We start from the raw sequence: 21,538 nt of genomic DNA, 5'->3' as shown, positions 1-21,538 counted from the left end.
AAATGCCTGCATTCCATACTGAAGCAAAGCAGTTTTTCCTATTTGCATACCTGGGAGTAAATCCATCTCCCTGAATAGAAATTCTTAACTCAGTAGTGTCCTATTTTTTTCAGGCTTTACATTGGAGCCTGCAAGAGACAGGTTGTTTTAATGCACAACATACCTGAGCCATACATGCACTTGTACAATGTCCAAAGGGTTTCTTCCAGAGATGGGTCCCTACCGGTTTGGACCGGTTCAGACGAACCAGTAGTGGTTTGCTGGCCTGGGTTGCCAGAACCGGCAGTGACCCAGGCCTGCCACGCTTCTGAACTAGTTCCTCAGTCGGGGTGGCATGTTTTTTTTTCATTTTTTAATGTTCTGTGCATGCGCAGACCTGTTTATGGGCAACTGTGCATGAGCACGGAGCACCAAACCGATAGTAATGCCGGAAGCAACCCACCCCTGGTTTCCTCTGAATAGTTTTTGGTAAACGCAGCCTTAGAAAACTAGTCTTGACTTGTGAAGAATTGTTGCCTACACACACTGAAGATGATCTCAAGTCTGTATTTGAATTCTTGAACTCTTTTGGATCTGATTTGTCTTTGGTACAAGGAAAAGGAGGCGATATTTCATGTCTCCTTGAGTCTCTCGAGAGTGGGCGGCATACAAATCCTAATAAACACTAAACACTAAACTGATTGGCTTAGTCCTACCTTATATACATTCAGTGTCTTCTGTTTCTAACTCTCACAGATTCTCACAGATTTTCTATCCATCTTCCTCAGAGAACTTTTATTGCATATTATTAATCCGAAACATTTCTTTCTTATTTATGTTCAACATTGCATTTCTGGCAAATGCAGCTGGGGATAGAGGGAGGGATTTGGGTGTGCTTGTTGGGATATATGAATTTTGATTTGCCACCAGCACATACCTATTACAACATTGGAAAAGCACTTTTTTTCTTTTAGAAATCTGCATACTCCCCTTTTACATTTCAAGAGGACCCAGATTGTTGTTGGGGCAATATGCTGACTCTGTAAACCGCTTAGAGAGGGCTGAAAGCCCTATGAAGTGGTATAAAAGTCTAACTGCTATTGCTATTGCTAAGATGCAGAGCCAAATTTGAAGTAGGTCAGATTCTCTTGCAATGTCTCACACTTTGCCATATCCATGATCAACTCACTTTGCTGTTCTTCCAACACTGAAGCACAAGCTTTGTATATCACCTCTAAAGTATATGAATCATACCTGCACAGTGTAATTTGCCTACTCTTCCTTCAAAACACTTGTGCTTAAGATACCACAAAATAGTTATGACAAAGCTATTCCTTTGAAAATATTCATTCTGCTCAAAAGGCTCACCTGATATCTTATGCACACTCTATTTATGAGAATGGGTAGCAGTTTTCACTTGATAGAATTTGATAACCTAATATGGATTGCACCCAAGTGTTATAAATCTATGTACATAAATAAGCTACATAAATAAAATTAATTAAATAGTTAGAATGAATAGCTTCTATTTCAATACATGGTCACAGTAGCCAACAGGATTCTGCTTTGGAGCCTCTCCCTAATCTAAAGCATTGGAAGTGGGAAGTGGTGTCCAGGCTATCCATCCAGGGAGGGGTTTTATCTGGACAATGAGTATTTTTCTTGGCTTTGGGCCATGATGTGTAATGACTCCTGGCTGACAGTCAAGCTGAATTCCAGCTCCCATTCATTTACTGCCTGTGAGTCAGCCATGACTATGTGATAAACAGCCATTACTTATTTTGTCTCTTAGAATTCTTTCACCCTTTTGAAAAAGTCTTTTCCTGAAAAATGGAGAGTTAGCTGCCTTTGATCCTCCCTTTATGCACTTTTTCCCTAATATCTTTCTGACCAACTGATGGCTATATAGCAGTGATCGGTCATGAGTGATGAATGTCTTTCCAACACTGTTCCTAAAGTGCTAGCAGAGCATTTTCTCCTGCGATTTGTTTTTAGCCCTTTCTCGTTTCAGTGTAATGGATTTTCTTGAGAAATCCTTTCAAAGGAGAATTAGAAGAAATGGAGAGGATATTGCTTAGTTACCAGGCAGTCAGAGGGTAGCCTTTATATTCTACCTTATGTTTTGATTATATAGTCTTTGAATAAAAAATAAGCAAATGAGAAAGCAAAATGCCACCTCTAACATTTTTATTTCCAAGCCATAGACCGTATTTTTCGGAGTATAAGACGCACCTTTTTTCCTCAAAGAAGAGGGTGAAAATCTTGGTGTGTCTTATACACTGAATACAGCATTTTTGGCCTCCTGAAACCCTGCCCCCTTTGCAAAAAGGGCCATGCAGAGCCTTTAGGAGGCTTACAGAGTGCTCCTGGGGGGCATTTTTGGTCCATTTTTTGCTCGTTTTCATGCCCCCTCCCCAGCACCCAGGAATACTTTATAAGCCTCCTAAAGGCTATGCATGCTCTTGTTTGACAAAAAAACAGGCCCATTTTTGTGAAAAATGGGCTCTTTTGGGGAGGTCTGCAGAGTGCAAAAACTTTTTTTTTATTTGCCTCTTTAAAATCTTGGTGTGTCTTGTACTCTGGTGCGTCTTATGCTCTGGTACATCTTATACTCCGAAAAATACAGTAATTGGCTCATGGGCAGTTTTAGAAAATAAAAGCAGTGAGTGATTCCATCTCAATACTTTATTTCTCAGCAATTCCACTGTTGGACAGGGGAGTAGAGAGAAGAGATGAATGGACAGTAATTTCTCTCTCTCTCTCTCTCTCTCTCTCTCTCTCTCACACACACACACACACACACACAGTGTTCAACTCCAAATGAAAGTAAAGTTTGTTGTTAGAATCTGTTGCTGGGTTAGCAGTTGAATTGTCCCATGCTGACATAAATCTGTGGCAGTTCAGGATTTAAGGGCCACCATGACAACCAACCCAAGTCATCAAGCACCCAACACATTCCATGGATTGCATATTAGATTTCGTTTTTGCCTTGGACCACTTGTAATTGGGACATTACCATTGGTTCTTTACAATAGTTAAATCACTCTCTGAGTGCTTTTCGATTTCAACTGAGAGAGGTAGGAGTTGTTAGATTAGTTCAGGCAACTAATGGACCCTAGGTTGTTCAAGAAGGAGTTTGGGGGTTTCCCTGTGGATCTACTAAACTGTCCAGTCAAAACTTTAGTTGGGTTAAGGTTGTAACTCTTGGTCCTGAGTTATCCATGAAATGTCAAAGTCCTGTCCCAGTATCAGGAGGCTAGGAGGATCTGAAGAGAGCAGAGCAGATTCAAGTTCAACCTGGCAAGACTGAGTCAACTGTGTCTACACTGGGAATCCAAAAGAATAGGTTCCACTTCCCCCATTTAGGACCAATGCATAGGAGGGAGGAAATTTCTGCACATTTAGCTCTTGTTGAAATAGCAGATGGCAGTTTGGCCAGGAAGGCCTTTGCACAAATATATTGTGTATGTTAGTTATACCTGTGCCTGGATTAATACAATACAATAGCAGAGTTGGAAGAGACCTTGGAGGTCTTCTAGTCCAACCCCCTGCCTAGGCAGGAAACCCTATACCATTTCAGACAAATGGCTATCCAACATCTTCTTAAAGACTTCCAGTGTTGGGGCATTCACAACTTCAGGAGGCAAGCTGTTCCACTGATTAATTGTTCTAACTGTCAGGAGATTTCTCCTCAGTTCTCAGTTGCTTCTCTCCTTGATTAGTTTCCACCCATTGCTTCTTGTTCTACCCTCAGGTGCCTTGGAAAATAGTTTGACTCCCTTTTCTTTGTGGCAACCCCTGAGATACTGGAACACTGCTATCATGTCTCCCCTAGTCCTTCTTTCAATTAAACTAGACATACCCAGTTCCTGCAACCGTTCTTCATACATTTTAGTCTCCAGTCCCCTAATCATCTTTGTTGCTCTTCTCTGCATATTTTCTAGAGTCTCCACATCTTTTCTAAATCATGGCGAACCAAAACTGAATGCAGTATTCCAAGTATAGCCTTACCAAGGCATTATAAAGTGGTATTAACACTTCACGTGATCTTGATTCTATCCCTCTGTTTATGCAGCCTAGAACTGTGTTGGCTTTTTTTGGCCGTGACCCGACAAATGCGTGCACAACAAAAGCGGCGGCAAAAACCATGATGTCATAAACGCGCCCACAACAACGCGCTGACAAAACCGCGCCCACAAAAACGTGATTTCAGTTAAGGTAAGGGTTACATTCAGGGTTACGTTCAGGGTTAGGTTCAGGGTTAGGTTTAGGGTTAGGTTTAGGGTTAGGTTTAGAATTAGGTTTAGGGTTAGGTTTAGGGTTAGGTTTAGGGTTAGGTTTAGGGTTAGGTTTAAGGTTAGGGTTAGGGTTAGGGTTAGGGTTAGGGTTAGGGTTAGAACTCGCGGTTATTACTTGTTTGTTGAAGGCGCGCTGTTGTTCATTCATTGGCGCGATTTAGAACTTGCGGTTTTCTCGCTGCGGTTTTGTCGGTCGCGCTTTTGTTGAGCGAGCATTTGTCGGTGAACCTTTTTTGGCAGCTGCTGCACACTGCTGGCTTGTATTTAAATGGTTGTCCACTAGGACTCCAAGATCTCTTTCACAGTTACTACTATAGAGCAAGGTACCACCTATACTGTACCTGTGCATTTCGTTTTTCTTGCCTAAATGTAGAACCTTACTCTTTTCACCATTGAATTTCATTCATTCAAGTCTACTGCTATTTTATTAGATAGTGCCCAATGTTCAAGTTTGTCAAGATCCTTCTGTATCTTTAGGCTATCTTCTGGAGTGTTGGCTATTCTTGCCAGCTTGGTGTCATCTGCAAATTTGATGAGTTCCCCATTTATTCCCTCATCCAAATCATTGATGAAGATGTTGAAGAGTACTGGGCCTCAAACAGAGCCTTGGGGTACTCCACTGCATACTTCCCTCCATGAAGATGCAGTTCCATTGAGGACTACACATTGAGTGCAGTTGGTCAGCCAGTTACGAATCCATCTGGTGGTAAAGCTGTCCAACCCACATTCTTTTACTTTATCTAGTAGTAGGTTATGGTCTACCTTATCAAATGCCTTAATGAAGTCCAAGTAAACTATATCGATGGCATTCCTATAGTCCACTAATTTTGTCACATTATCAAAGAATGCAATAAGATTAGTCTGGCATGATCTGTTTTTGACAAACCCATGTTGGCTTTTGGCTATTACTTTGTTTGCTTCTAGGTGTTCGCTAATTCTTGATTATGCTTGATTATCTTTTCCGGAATCTTTCCTTGTATTGAGGTCAGGCTGATAGGTCTGTAGTTTCCTGAATCTTTTTTTTTCTTTTTTTGAAGATGGGAATCACATCAGCTCTTTTCCAGTCTTCTGGTAGTTCCTTGATGCTCCAGGATCTCTGAAAGATAAAGTTCAGTGGTTCTAAGATCTCATCTGCTAGTTCCTTCAGAACCCTGGGGTGTAATCCATCCAGTCCTGGTGATTTGAACTCATCTAGGGTAGACAGGTGCTCACTTACCTTTTTCTTCCCTATTTCAACTTGTGTTTCTAATCTGATTTTTGTGGTGCTGTTTTTGATACGTTGGACTGTTTTATCCCTTTGTGTAAAGACAGACGCAAAACATGAGTTAAATAGTTCTGCTTTCTCCCTGTTGCTTCTTACAAGGCCTTCAAACAATCATTCATGCCATGTTATCTTGCTTAGGGGTTATGTCAGGGGTGGGCTGCTATGGGTTCAGCCGGGTTTGGGAGAACCCATAGCAAACATTATGGCTGGTTTGGAGAAACTCCAAATCCCCCCCCCGGCTGGCCTCTCCCCTCCCCCCCCCCGAGTCTCCATGTGGCCCATTTTGGATGTGAGGTAAATGCAAGGCCTGCATGGAGACTCAGGGAGGGGGGGAAATGGCCCTCCCAGAAGTTCCAGAAGGGTAGAAATGGGCCCATTTCCAGCATCCACAGGGCCTCTGGAGCCAGGGGAAACCAGTTTTTGCTCTCCCAGAGGCTCAAGTAAAGCCTCTGGAGCCTGGGGAAGGCGTTTCCCCACCGTGGTGCCGGAGACCAATTAGGCCACGCCCACTATGGCAATGCCCATCCAGGAACCGGTCAGAGAACCAATTACTGAAATTTTTGAAGCCCACCCCTGGGCTATATAATATGCTGCACATGGAGCTACCCTTGAAAACCAGTCAGAAGTTATGGGTTTTCTGTGCTAGTACTGCTTGCAACCAATGAAACAGCAAGCTGGATGCCTGTCACAGCTCAGGCAAAACTTTGAGAAGAAGAGAGTCCTTTTTTATTTACAGTATATATAAAGACAGCAACTGCAGTATAGTCAAAGGCTTGGCACTGGTTGAGACCAGCAATCCAATAAACAAGCAATAAACCCAAGAGAAAAGACAACCAACACGGTGAGGTGGAACCCAGAATTCTAAGCCTAGCATAGCAAGATAAACATGACAGAACTGAGGCTTGAACATTTTATTTTGGTGTTTTCTGTTTGGCAGAAAGCTTAATAAATAAGCTGAGCCTCCACCCAAATGCAAAGTTGAGGTTCCCTAGAGTCTACTGTCCTGCTGGCCTGTTTTTGACCTGCATAGCTCAGCCCTCTCCTGCTGCATTTTGAAAGCCTTCCTCTGCTTAGAATTGTGTGACTGAACTTCAGACTCTGAGAGGTTGTCATTTAAGATTTGTTTAAATTCTAGATGCCCTATGTAATTGTGCCACTTGGATGTGGAGGTCTCCTTTATTAAAGTAAAATATCTTTGACGAGTGATATAAATCTCTTTTTCCTATGATTCTCTTAACCCTTTCTTACAAACATTTGGAATTTGGCAGAAAACAAATGCTCCATGCAGATTATAACCTGCCTTGGGCTCTTTGCCTGCATTCCGCAGCTCTACTTGTGACTGAAAGGATGCTTGGAAACAGTTAATTGGAGTTTGTATATACACCATCAATTTCAGAGTGTCACTCCAATGAAAGGAGGTAAAGAGTTCTGAAATAGGTTCCCTTTCACAGCCATTTGTACTCACCAAACTATCAGGTAGTTTATTGGTGACTCAAATTTACTCACAGCTCATTAAATTTTAGGGTAGTGGAACTGGACGCAGTTGTTCTCTTTTGTAAAGTTATTATCAAAGAACTAAGAAAAGTATTGTTTTATTCCTTGAATGACAGAGTGCACCAAAAATGCCTTCACTTCTTGGCTGCTTCTAACAATTCTGTTGTCACCAGGAGATACCACACTAGTCTTCCCAATATTTATATGTCTTGGTGGTGTTTGCAGAAGGGAGCAAAAAGAACAGGATGGCTTTGGTTGTGCAATTATCATCCACTCTGTCATTGTTGTTGTTGTTGTTGTTATTGCGTGGTTAATCTTTGGTGATATTCACAGACTTTGGGGCTAATTGGTAGCTCAACGGCTCGAGTCCTAACCAAGAACCTAGGAAATGTTACGGTAACATCGGAGGATATAAGCTGTTCCAAGTAGGGTGGTTTTTTGTAGAATCAGAATGTTCAAATCTGATAAATATAGAATTTCCAAATAGCGAGGTAGCCCTTTAGGTATTGCTCCAAGGGCTCCAATTACAATTGGGACAACACACGATTTCTTTTTCCACAGTTGCTCAACTTCCATTTGCAAGTCCTGGTACTTTGTGATTTTTTTTCCTGCTTATCTTCAATTCGCGCATCACCAGGTATTGCAATGTCAATGAACCAATTTTTTTTTCTTTTCAACTACTGTTATGTCAGGTGTGTTGCGGGCCGGGTCCCTGTCAGTCTGCATTTTGAAATCCTACAAGAACTTGACTTTTTCATTTTCTAGAACCTACTCAACCTGATGTTCCCAGTGGTTTTTACTGTACTCAAATCCGAACTTCTGGCACAATTTCCAGTGAATGATCTTAGCAACACGGTCATGGCATAGTAGGTAGTCAGTTTGTGAAATTTTGCTGCACCCACTGATCAATTGGTCGATTGTCTCATCTTTCGCATTACAGAGGCAAAATTTGCTATTGGTGGTAACATGCTGAATTTTTGCCTTCATGTAATTTGTGGCTAAGGCTTGGTCTTGAGCTGCCAAAATAAAGCCTTCTGTTTCTCCTGATCTTAACCAGTTCCAAGTTAGCCTTTGGTCAGCTTTGCCTTCAATACTTTTTAAGTATTGGCCATGCATATCTTTGTTTTTCCAATTTTCAGCTCGCTTCTCAATTACTTCTTTCTTGTATTCAGCTTTCAACTTAGTTGTCTTCAGAAGGCCTCCTTTATTTACTTCCTTAATCATTGGTTCTTTACTTTTCTGGATGTAGTCATTCAAGCTGTGTCTTTCTTCTTCCACAGTCTGCTTTACTTGTAGGAGTCCTTGACCACCTTCTGCTTTTCAAAGATATAATTAGTCAATATCCCTTTTAGGGTGGAGGGCATGATTCATTGTCATAATCTTCCTTGTTTTTCTGTCCAAATTGTCCAACTCCATCTGGATCCAGTCAATTATTCCTGCAGAGTATTGAATCACAGGTATAGCTCAGGTATTTATGGCTTTTATTATGTTTCCTCCACTCAATTTGGACTTTAATATCTTGCGAATTCATCGAATATATTTGGCTTGTAATTTTTTGACTTTATTATGCATTAAGTCAGAGGCCTCTAAAATCCCCAAGTACTTGTAGCCTTCTTCTGGTTTTACTGCTTTTATCATTTCTTCATTCTCAAGTTGTATTTCATCTTCTTCTAGGACCTTGCCTGCTTTGGTTGCCATTGTTGCACATTTGTCAATTCCAAACTGCATACCAATGTCTTGGCTAAATTCTTTCGTGTTTTCAATTAATAGATTCAGTTCAGCTTTTGTTTTACCAAACAGCTTCAAATCATTCATGTACACCAAGTGTGAAATTTTCAGTCCTTTCTTTGCAAGTTCGTATCCACAGTTCACCTTCTTCAAAATGGTTGTCAGTGGTAGCATTGAGAGTATAAAAAGTAGGGGTGAAAGAGAATCACCCTGGAAAATGCTTAGTTTAATTTCAACTTCACCCAGTTCTTCTCCATTAGCCATAAGCTTCGTTTTCCAGAGGTTCATTGAAGTTTGCATGAATTTTTGTATGTTGCTGCTGATGCCAAAGATTTTCAGGCATTTCTTGATCCAGCTGTAAGGAACTGAATCAAACGCTTTCTTATAGTCTATCCAAGTCATGAACAGGTTGGTTCGTCTTTTCTTTGAATTCTTTAGGATTAGCTTGTCAATCAGCAGTTGGTCCTTTGTTCTTCTTGAATTTTTGCAGCATCCTTTCTGTTCTACAGGAAGCGAGTCATTTCTTCCCAAGTATCCGTAAATTTGGTTTGCAATGATACCAGTAAGGAGCTTGTATGTTGTTGGCAAACAGGTTATTGGCCTATAGTTTCCAGGGTCCTTTCCTTTTTCTTTATCTTTTTGGATCAAAAATATCCTTCCAGTTGTCATCCATTCATCATTGTCAGGTGTTTTTAAGATCTGCTTCATTTGGGCTGCCAATCTTTCATGCATACTTGTAAGTGCCTTTAACCAGAAGCCATGTAGCTCATCTGGTCCAGGTGCACTCCAATTCTTCACTTTTCTTGACTGTCTTTGCACCATTTCTTTTGTTATTTTCACATCTTCCATTTTGCTTGATCCATTTTGCATTTCTGTTGTGCTTCTTTTTGTTTTCCCACAAATTCTTCCAGAATTTCAGAGCTTTCTCTTTATCAGGCTTTTCATTTGTTGTTACTCCATCTCCACTTTCTAAGCTCTTATAAAACTGGTGCTGATTTGCTCTGAACTGTGAGTTTTCCTTGAACCGAGTTACTCGATTTTCATACCGTTTAATCTTTTCAGCAATGGCAATAACCCTCTGCTTCAGCTCTTCAATTACTACCCCGATCTCCTTATTCTCCAAATCGTATCTTGCTTCCAGGCTGCTTTTGACCTGCTTGTTCTTTAGCTGACCTTGCCTTAGGTCCTTCAAGTTGCTCAAGTCTCCACGAATTTTTTTGATCTTCAATTCCAACTGAATTTTCCACTTACACTTCCCCTTCTTGCCTCTTTGGTTCCTTTGTATTTTCAAACCCAGTTCTTTGGTGGTTATGAAGGCTGCTGCATAAATCAGCTGGTTTGTTTCAGCTAATGTAGTGGTTTGAATGGTTTGCAGTCTCATTGACCATTTTTTAGTACATTTCTCAATTCTTTCCGGTTCACTTGGTTCAGCTTTGGCAAACGTGTTCTTTCAGCATCTTCCATTTGATGCTTTATTTTCTCAGCTAATTGAGCACTATCTATTGGTGCTTGCTCTTCAGTGCTTCCTTGTTCTTTATCTTCATCCATTTCAGCAGCCTCTTCCTCCCTTTCTTCCTCAGTTTGCTTTTGAGTCTGCAACTCATTCTTGATGTTACTCCTCTTTGTTGGCATACTCACACCATTAGTTGCTTTCTCTTCGATTTCTGTTAATTCTGCTGAGGTGAAAAATTTGTGGCTCAGAATTACATATCGTTGGTCCATTAGCCTTTTTTCACTGATATCACAGTCCGTGTGGTTCACCTTCCAAATCTGATACATTCATTTTTTTAAATCCACATTTTTCTGGCTCAGACTGATAGGAAGCTTACATAATAGAGATGTTTTCTTCCCTAGTCCAGATTTTTTGCTTTTTTGCTTTTTCTTCCAGTAGCTTGTCAGCTCCATGCCCTGGTTGCCTAGCAGAGAGAGCTGAGCTCTGTAGCTCATTTTGCACAGAATGCTCAGGAGCCATAGCATCCAATGGAACCCTTGTTAATCTGGGCGACGGTTCAGCCAGCATAAATTTCATTTTTCTCGTACTCACCATGTTTGAATGGGTTGTGGAGCAAATTTTGTCTGGCCTTTCACATATGACCTGTCTGATATGGTTGCACCTGTTCAGCATAGCCCTTAGGATCACTAGAGAATGCAAGCCCCTCCACCACGACAAGGTAAAGCTCCTCGGAGGGGGGGGGTTTGTTGTTGTTATTATATAATTGTATCACAGCGGCCAGTTGTTTCACCGGATTTGGTATTGGTTACTAGTCGGGCCCCACCCAGGGGCCTAGGACGTCGTAACATATTTTCGTAATATGCGTGCAGATCCAAGCAGTGCGGCTTTTTGCATTTGACTGACGGTGATTTTGTCAATTTTTAACTGTTTTAAATGTAATTCCAGTGCTTTTGGAATAGCACCCAGTGTGCCAATTACTACTGGAATTACCACTGCTGGTTTGTGCCATAGTCGTTGAATTTCAATTTTTAAGTCCTGGTATTTTGCGATTTTTTTCATGTTCCTTCTCGGCGACCCTGCTATCACCTGGTATTGCGATGTCTATGATTGTGACCTTATTTTTCTCAACCAGTGTGATGTCTGGTGTATTATGCGCCAGTATTTTGTCCGTTTGTATACGGAAATCCCACAAGATCTTGACCATCTGATTTTCGGTGACTTTTTCAGGCTGATGTTCCCACCAGTTTGTTGCTGTTTTAATATTATAATTTTTGCACAAATTCCAATGGATCATTTGTGCCGCAACTTATAATCAGTCTGCACAATTTTTTTACAGCAGCTGAGTATGTGATCAACAGTTTCATCAGCTTCTTTGCAAAGTCCGCATTTGGCATCATCAGAGGATTTTTCGATTTTGGCCTTAATGGCATTTGTGCGGATAGCTTGTTCTTGCGCAGCCAGGATTAGTGACTCTGTTTCTTTCTTTAACGTATCTGTTGTTAACCATAACCAAGTTTGTTCACTGTCCACATTATCTTTTATTTTTTCCAGAAATTGGCCATGCAGTGCTTTGTTCTGCCAATTCTCCATTCTTGATTTTATCAAATCTTTTCTGTATTCTTGTTTCGTCTGTTGGACCTTCAATAGATTTTTGTTCTTTACTTCGATTAATAGATGTTCTTGACTTTCTTTTAAATAATCAGCCAGTGCATGTTTTTCTTCTTCAACTGTTTGCTTCACTTGTAATAATCCTCTGCCACCTGATTTTCGGGGCAGGTATAGTCTATCAGTATCATCACGTGGATGTAAACTGTAGTGCATTGTCATTAGTTTCCTGGTTTTTCGGTCCAAAATGTCCAAATCAGCTTGTGTCCCGTTAACTATACCAGCTGTGTATCTTATAACTGGTATTGCCCAGGGATTTATGGCCTTGATTGTATTTCCACCATTCAATTTAGATTTCAAAATTTTCCTAACTCTGTTGGTGTACTCTCGCCTGACAATAGTTTTTACTTCTCCATTCTTGATGTTATCCAACTGCAGAATGCCTAAGTATTTGTAGGCTTCATTTTTGTTGCATTTAATTAGTTGGCCATTGGGCATTTCAATTCCCTCACATGCACTGATTTTGCCCCTTTTTATGGATACAGTGGCGCATTTTTCCATGCCAAACTGCATTGAAATATCGGTGCTGAATACTCGGACTGTGTTTGTCAATGATTGGATTTCTATTTCTGACTTTCCATAGAGTTTCAAATCATCCATATATAGTAAATGTGAAATTTTTTCAGCTTCTTTGGCTGTTTGGTAGCCTAATTTCATTTTTTTTTTAAGATTACTGATAGTGGGATCATTGCGATGATGAAGAGAAGAGGTGAAAGTGAATCACCCTGGAAAATTCCTCGCTTGATATTAACCATTCCGTAGATCTCATTCCCTACTGCCAACTCAGTTCTCCATTGTTTCATCGCCTTTTCAGTAAAGGATGTAATATTTTTGCTAATGCCAGTTGTTTCTAAGCATTTTATGATCCAACTATGTGGCAGTGAGTCAAACGCCTTTTTGTAATCAATCCAGACCATATTCAAGTTCGTTTTTCTGTTCTTACAATTTTCTAATATCATTTTATCAATTAGGAGCTGATATTTTGTGCCCCTGCTCCTTCTTTTGTTGCCTTTTTGCTCTACTGGCAAGATGTTGTTTGTTTCCAAATAATCCATCATGTTATCTGCAATAATGCCTGTGAGTAATTTGAAGGTTGTTGGCAAGCATGTTATTGGTCTGTAGTTTTCAGGTGTTGTTCCTTTAGTTGCATCTTTCTGAATCAAGTATGTTTTTCCAGTTCTCAACCATTCATCAATTTGGCCCTTTTGTAAAATTTCATTCAGTTGCCTGGCCAATATTGCATGTAAACTGGTCAGATATTTGAGCCAGAAACCATGTAATTGGTCCTTTCCAGGTGATGTCCAATTCTTTACCTTTTTTACTCGATTTTTGACCATCTCAGTTGTTATTTGCAATACTTGCATTTGTTTGTTGCCAATGCTTTTCTCAAAGTCATGTATCCACTTTGCTTCCTTGTTGTTGTCCTTTGCATTTTCCCACAATTCTTTCCAGAATTCAACTGTGGCCTGCTTTTCTGGTTTTTCACTTTTGGTGTCAACATTCACATTAAGACTTTGATAAAAACGCCGTTGGTCTGATCGAAAGTGCTGATTTTGTTTATATTGGATGATTCGTGCCTCATATCTTTCAATTTTTCTAGCTGTTGCTGTTATCCGCTGTTTTACAATCTCTACAGCTTCATTGATGTTTCTGGTATCCAATCTATATCTTCTGATTAGCCAATCTATGGTTTTGTTGTTTTTAAGCCGTTGCTCATGCATGTTCTTTAAGTTACTAGAATCTGCCATTATTATTATTATTATTATTATTATTATTATTGTTGTTGTACAATTGTATCACAGCGGCCAGTTGTTTCGCCGGATTTGGCATTGGTTACTAGTCGGGCCCCACCCAGGGGCCTAGGACGTCGTAACGTATTTTCGTAATATGCGTGCAGATCCAAGCAGTGCGGCTTTTTGCATTTGACTGATGGTGATTTTGTCAATTTTTAACTGTTTTAAATGTAATTCCAGTGCTTTTGGAATAGCACCCAGTGTGCCAATTACCACTGGAATTACCACTGCTGGTTTGTGCCATAGTCATTGAATTTCGATTTTTAAGTCCTGGTATCTTGCGATTTTTTCATGTTCCTTCTCGGCGACCCTGCTATCACCTGGTATTGTGATGTCTATGATTGTGACCTTATTTTTCTCAACCAGTGTGATGTCTGGTGTATTATGCGCCAGTATTTTGTCGGTTTGTATACGGAAATCCCACAAGATCTTGACCATCTGATTTTCGGTGACTTTTTCAGGCTGATGTTCCCACCAGTTTGTTGCTGTTTTAATATTATAATTTTTGCACAAATTCCAATGGATCATTTGTGCTACTGAATTGTGCCGCAATTTATAATCAGTCTGCGCGATTTTTTTTACAGCAGCTGAGTATGTGATCAACAGTTTCATCAGCTTCTTTGCAAAGTCTGCATTTGGCATCATCAGAGGATTTTTCGATTTTGGCCTTAATGGCATTTGTGCGGATAGCTTGTTCTTGCGCAGCCAGGATTAGTGACTCTGTTTCTTTCTTTAATGTACCTGTTGTTAGCCATAACCAAGTTTGTTCACTGTCCACTTTATCTTTTATTTTTTCCAGAAATTGGCCATGCAGTGCTTTGTTCTGCCAACTCTCCATTCTTGATTTTATCACATCTTTTCTGTATTCTTGTTTCGTCTGTTGGGCCTTCAGTAGATTTTTGTTCTTTACTTCGATTAATAGATGTTCTTGACTTTCTTTTAAATAATCAGCCAGTGCATGTTTTTCTTCTTCAACTGTTTGCTTCACTTGTAATAATCCTCTGCCACCTGATTTTCGGGGCAGGTACAGTCTATCAGTATCACCACGTGGATGTAAACTGTAGTGCATTGTCATTAGTTTCCTGGTTTTTCGGTCCAACCTGGTTTTTCGGTCCAATTATTATTATTATTATTATTATTATTATTATTATTATTATTATTATTATTATTATTATTATTATTTACTCTCCTGCAGACACCCTTATTCCTAGTCATTTATTTATTTCTGAGAATCTGGGCAGTACATTATCCAAAAATTATGTTCTCTTCCCCTCCACGCTCACTGCAACATACACAATTTTTAATTATTGGGGGGATAGTAATTTTTGGATTTGACATTGTGCAACTAATATTCCAAATTTAGTTCTCAATCCAGGTAGTTCTAGAAATGGTCTAATATGCCAATTTCACTCGCTAAAACAAAGGAGTGTTCTTTTTAAAAAAAATATTCTGTTTCTAATTCCTTATTAAATTTATGATCTGCTCTTTTGCCTATACAGGTACACAGGGCAGTTCAAAATAAAGTGCAGTAGAAAATAATAAAAATGTCAATTAATAAACTAATAAATAAACAGTTGTGTTTTAAAAAACACAAATTAATTAATTAAATTGCCTGCCAATTTATGATATATAAGAATTTTGGTCAATACTAAACAACGAGCTAAAATATAATTTGTCTATGGTGCTTGAGAACATGGATAGGACTAAGCTACTCTTTTCTGTCTACAAAGAAGACCCATGTTTGGTGAAGAGCAGGGGAGAAATTCAATTCAGCTCCTCAAACAGAATTTATTACTCAGAAATACAAATTTCTGGATTTTTTTTTAAATTAAGCATTCAATCAAAGTTTCACTTCTGCTGTTTCAGTTTTACAAAACATGAATTTTACTTTCCCATTTGTGAATAAAATGCACCTCTGATCTAATTTTTCAAGTGATTTAAGAGTTAGTTTTGAGATTGTGTAATTTCCACTTTCCTTTAATGGCATGTTCTCTTGTTTTCATATCTATATGAAATCTATATGTTGCTGTAAAATGCTGAATTTCAAAAAAATGAAAGATTTTTAAAAATAGGTTTGACACCCCCCCCCAAAAAAATAGTTGGTTTATTACAAAATGAGTTGAATAGTTCCTCTATCTCAGAATATACTTCTATAGTGGTGGTCAAATTACTTCTATATTTTTAACAATCATTTTCATGAATGCGATTTTAAAAAAAGAATGTTTTATCCTGTTTTTTTCCAAAGAAGAAATGCTACATGAAAACTCTAATAGATAAAAAGTATTGGAGTCTTGCACCTTAGTAACTATGAACTAAGAAAAAAACATGTGAATATCCTGTTTTCTCTTATCCTACCATCTCTTCAGTGATCTGCAGTCTCTTTGACTAACTACGCATTAGTTAAATCTCTTGAGGAGAGATAATGAGAAAACTCCTATGGGGCCTTTTCACAGCAGGAAGTTTGGACAGTCGGAGAGCTTCAGCCATGTGATGTAACAAGAAGAGGGGAGGGGAGACTCAACAACACATCAACGTCCCCTAACAATGATAAACTAAGCTTTAAAACACCAGTACAATGATATTGAAACATATTCAAAACACTCTGAAAATGAGATTGAAAAACAGAAGTTTCTTTTGGTGATGAAGAAAAATTAGGAAAATGGAAGTTACAGTTTAACATACTTTTTACATTAATTGGCAATGGATTTGGTTGATTTTCTGCCAAGCTGAAGAATTTTTCCATACATACAGCAGTTTCTGTTCTACAATGAGCCTGTTTTGAATATAAATGGATATCTGTAAGCCTTGCTTCTTTCTAGCATTGCCAAAACACATGCTGATTTTGATAGAGAATCAGGTATACCCCATCCATGTGCAAAAATAACACCTATTTTACCTTGCTTTTCTAAAAATGCATAGAGTAAGTATTTACATGGTGATTGGACAAAGACACTGTGTGGTTCTGAAATACAGTTAAGTAGTTTACAGTTGGAATGAAGAATAGGAAAACCCCTAGCAGAAAATTATACTAGACAAAAAAAAAATGTTAAGATACTCAGCTAGAGAGCTTTTGCACATGCATTCAGCTAGGCATTAGTTGCGAAGTCCTCCCTATTGTGAAGTGTCCATGTGTTGTGTGCGTCATCTGTGTGTGTAAACCAGCAGGCTCATTTTCCCCTTTAATTCCTTTTCTTTACTGCAAGGAACAAGAACTCTGTTTTTATCCTTAACGTTAGGATGGCTTTCTAAGCACTACAGTACTTCACATGGAAGCAAGAGGCACTGCACCAACACATTTGCCTAATCATTTCTGGCGGATGGAGAGTGGGTGGAGGCGCAGGTGGTAAATGTGCTAGTGGAAGGCACACCTATTACTAAGGCAACCAAGAACTATTAGCGGTCCTAATGGGATCTGCATTTCCTTAAGCCTTAAATTACAGCTGTGTGGTATGAAGCGGAACAAGCATAAACATATTTTCTTCTTACTCCAGATGGCAGTATTGTAAAGAAATAAGAGTTCATTGTTGATATATCTCCCTTCAGTCCAGAAATGGCTGGAAATGCTTGTTATTTCCCAATGTTGTTTTGCTACCATTGGATTTTATTTAAATACATAACACAAATCTTTGTAATATTTATCATTTTGGGTTCCTGGCTTATTGATCTTTAGCAATAGTTCTTAGTCTTATATACCACTTCTCAGTGCTTTACAGCCCTCTCTAAGCAGTTTACAGAATCGGCATTATTGATCTTTATTATTACCCATATTTTATTAGTATTATTAATACCCATTATTATTACCCATATTATTACCCATATTTTAAAAAACAGAAAAAAATGAAGAAAGTTTGTTTAATACTTCAGGGGGAGTTTCATTGTTGCATTGTCCTCACTTGCTCTTCAATATGGCACTGAGAAGACCTGTGGACTAGCAATGGTGACCCATTTCATCCATGAATGAAATAACCTCAAGTCACCATAAGCAGGGCTGTACCATGCTTCAGACTTTATTGGAAAGACATTATTTGGAAAACTCAGGAACAGGAATGCAGTAGAGATTCATTTGACTATGGTTCAAAGTTCAGCAGCTACTTCAGCTGACTGCAGTTCAGCAGTTCGGCTGTTCAAATCTCACCGGCTCAGGGTTGACTCAGCCTTCCATCCTTCCGAGGTGGGTAAAATGAGGACCCGGATTGTTGGGGGCAATATGCTGACTCTTTAAACAGCTTAGAGAGGGCTGAAAGCCCTATGAAGCGGTATATAAGTCTAACTGCTATGATGGTTCTGAAAAAAGTGTCATATGACTCATCCTTGAAGTTAGAACCATTGTGATACTTCCACAGAAACATAATCCAGGGGTGGGATTGAAAAATGTTAGCAACTGGTTAGTGCCTGCATGTTTTGGCACCTCATTAAAACTGCCATTTTTGTTTTCAAGTTCACAGAACTGCAGCAGATGTTTCCAGGGGTGGGCTTCAAATTTTTCAGCAACAGGTTCTCTGTTTGGTTGCTGGGTGGGCGTGGCCATGATGGGTGTGGCCTAGTTGACCTCCTGCACCGGGGCAGGGACATTTTTACCTTTCCAAGGCTCCGGAGGCTTTTCTCGACCCTCTGGGAGGGTGAAAACTCCCTCCCCCGGGCTCCAGAGGCCTTCTGGGAGGCCTGTTTTTCCCCCTCCCTGAGCACTGCACTTACATGGCATCCAAAATGGGCCACGTGGAGACTCCTGGGAAGGGGGTGGTAGGGGCAGGTCATGGTGGGCGGAGCCACCCAGGGGTGGGATTTGGAGGTTCTCCAAACTGGCCACAATGTTAGCTGCAGGTTTTCCCGGACCCGGGCGAACTCTAGCAGCCCACCCCTGGAAGTTTTCCCTATAAGTAGGGTGGTGTGGGGAGCTTGAAAAAGACATGGCTGCCTTAATGAGTCACAGAAAGGAATTTTGTTCTCTTTGACAAAATGAATCTGAACATTGGTATGTTTAAAGTAATATTTTCCCATTAAGCTATTTCATTTCATTGCAGTTTTAAGATATGTAAAATTTGTTATACTTTGTTACATGGAGACAAGTTCAGTGAAGCTGTTATAAATGAGATTTCAGATGTAAATACAACCCCTTGTTTTTTTTTTCACTAACCAGTCTCCACTGCAGCCATCTCTATCCCGACATTTATCTTATCAAGTAACACTTCGTTTTTTGGCTTAGGTTTAAATCAGAATCAAAACAAGAGCAAACTAATATCAGAGCATGTTAACCTTTCAGAAAAGTCTATAGCTCATTCATCCTCAAAGTAATTAAAATTCTGGAAAAGTGTGATTAAAAGCAAGATTTTAATAGTAGCATCTAGTGAGAAATGGTTGAATTTACATACATAAAAAGGCTTCAGGCAATCATAAGGTCTCAACAAAATTATGGGTTTTTAACACATTGCTATCGTAGTTGATAAGATACTTTAATTTGAGGAAACCTATATCTGCATAATTATCTTCCTTTCTTTTCCCTCTGCCTCAATCAGTTTAAATCCTGCATATTTAGCTACACTATGCCTCTGATAAGGTTAGCTGTATCACACAAAGATTTATGTCATTTAATACAATTTTATAGTCATAAAAAGTGCTACAAAAATCTTTCCTTTTTCAACTGAAACCCAAAAGAGATTTATATAAGACGCGTGCAATAAATCATTGCATTTCCTGAGTTATTCATAGGTATTTTGAATGATCCTAAAATATTCCTAGGTTTCTGGGTCAAAAATATAAACTTGATTCCTGAAGATAATAACTTATGCATTTATTTGTTTTAAATGATTCTGTTATTCATATTTATAGAGACTTTCCTCCAACTGTGTGAGGTTTATGACTGCTTTAGTATAGTAGATGACTACTGCCCCTCAGTGGTTAATATCAGTATTACATGATATGAAGCCATTCGTGAACAGAATTATCTTTTAATCAGGTCTTCTTCATGTTGTTGCCTTCCAGAACTGTTGAATGAAACTCCTACAGTACCCAAGATATATGATGACTATGAATGTGGGAGGAGATATGCAACATATCTACAGAGAAAACATTTTTTTTAAAAAAGTTTATTCCTTGAAAAGGCCTTTATAGCCATAGAGTTTGATGATTAGCTTGAAGAAACTGTACAAGAACTATTCCTGGGCAAAAGGGATGAAACATTTTTAAGTTCTGGAAAACAAGATAATAGTCATCTCAGTCAGGCAATTTCCCAATTTGTGGGAATATAAGGTGGAGAGGACACAATCACATTTGCAAGATTCTGTTAATATAGCCAATCTCAATAAAGATAGCTCTAGCCTTTCTATTCAGCTCATTTTTAATCTGACTTAACTGGTGAAATAGAATAGAATAGAATAGAATAGAATAGAATTCTTTATTGGCCAAGTGTGATAGGAGACAGAAGGAATTTGTCTTTGGTGCATATGCTCTCAGTGTACTTAAAAAGACAAGATACATTCGTCAAGAATCATAAGGTACAACATTTAATGATAGTCATAGGGTACAAATAAGCAATCAGGAAACAATCAATATAAATTGTAAGGATACAAAAACAAAGTTATAGTCCTATAGTCATAAGTGGGAGGAGATGGGTGATAGGAACAATGAGAAGACTAATAGTAATGCAGCCTTAGTGAATAGTTTGACATTGTTGAGGGAATTATTTGTTTAATAGAGTGATGGCGTTCAGGAAAAAGCTGTTCTTGTGTCTAGTTGTTTTGATTGCAGTGTTCTATAGCATCATTTTGAAATAATTTATGTCCAGGATGCGAGGGATTTTAAATATTTTCACAGCCCTCTTTTTGACTCGTGCAGTGTACAGATCCTCAATGGAAGGCAGGTTGGCAGTAATTGTTTGTTCTGCAGTTCTAATTATCCTCTGAAGTTTGTGTCTGTCTTGTTGGGTTGCAGAACCAAACCAGGGGACATTAGTTCAGCATTTTCTACATCACAGAAAATCATATTTGAGTAGCTCCCAAGCAGACCTGAAAGCCACTGTATCCCCCCCTTTTTTTTTGCAACTGGTCTTTAGACTTATTTTCCACAAATGTAACATGAATTCAGCTCTATCACTGCACTGCTTACAGTATGCCATGAACTACCAATATTGAAATGAAGTAACCTGTTTGTTTTATAACCCACCTTCCATTTAGGAACACACTGAGGTATATATGCAACTCTCTTCCTTACTGTTTCCCTACAACAACCTTTCCTTTCCCACAGCAGTTTGTCCCCTTCTTTTCAAAGATCAGGACAAGACTTTAAGTATATTTTTTTTATCCAAGAGATTTTGAGCTGCTGGTTGTTCCTGTTTTACTGCATAGTTAAGCTTTGTAAGTTACTCAGAAACTTAAAATGGAAGCAGGAAGTATTCCTATCTATTTAAATACATTTAGAGGTTACCCAACTTCAAATGACCTACCATAAGAAAAGGTGGTGGAGGTGCTCATCTCCATTTCAAAGCTGAAGTGCCAGTGCTGTGCGAAGACATCTCCGTGGTCATGTGGCCGGCATGACTAAACACCGAAGGTGCACCGAACGCTGTTATCTTCCCACCAAATGTGGTTCCTATTTTTCTACTTGCACTTTTTACATGCTTTCGAACTGCTAGGTTGACGGAAGCTGAGATAAGTAATGGGAGATCACTCCATTACACAGTGCTAGGGATTCGAACCGCTGAGAGCCAAGGTGGCGCAGTGGTTAAAAGCAGCACTGCAGGCTACTGCTAGATCAGCAGGTCAGCGGTTCAAATCTCACCGGCTCAGGGTTGACTCAGCCTTCCATCCTTCCGAGGTGGGTAAAATGAGGACCCAGATTGTTGGGGGCAATATGCTGACTCTCTGTAAAC

The sequence above is a fragment of the Thamnophis elegans genome, chromosome 3 (genome assembly GCF_009769535.1).
Source record: "Thamnophis elegans isolate rThaEle1 chromosome 3, rThaEle1.pri, whole genome shotgun sequence".
Taxonomy (NCBI): Eukaryota; Metazoa; Chordata; class Lepidosauria; order Squamata; family Colubridae; genus Thamnophis; species Thamnophis elegans.
Note: the sequence above shows the minus strand (reverse complement) of the source record.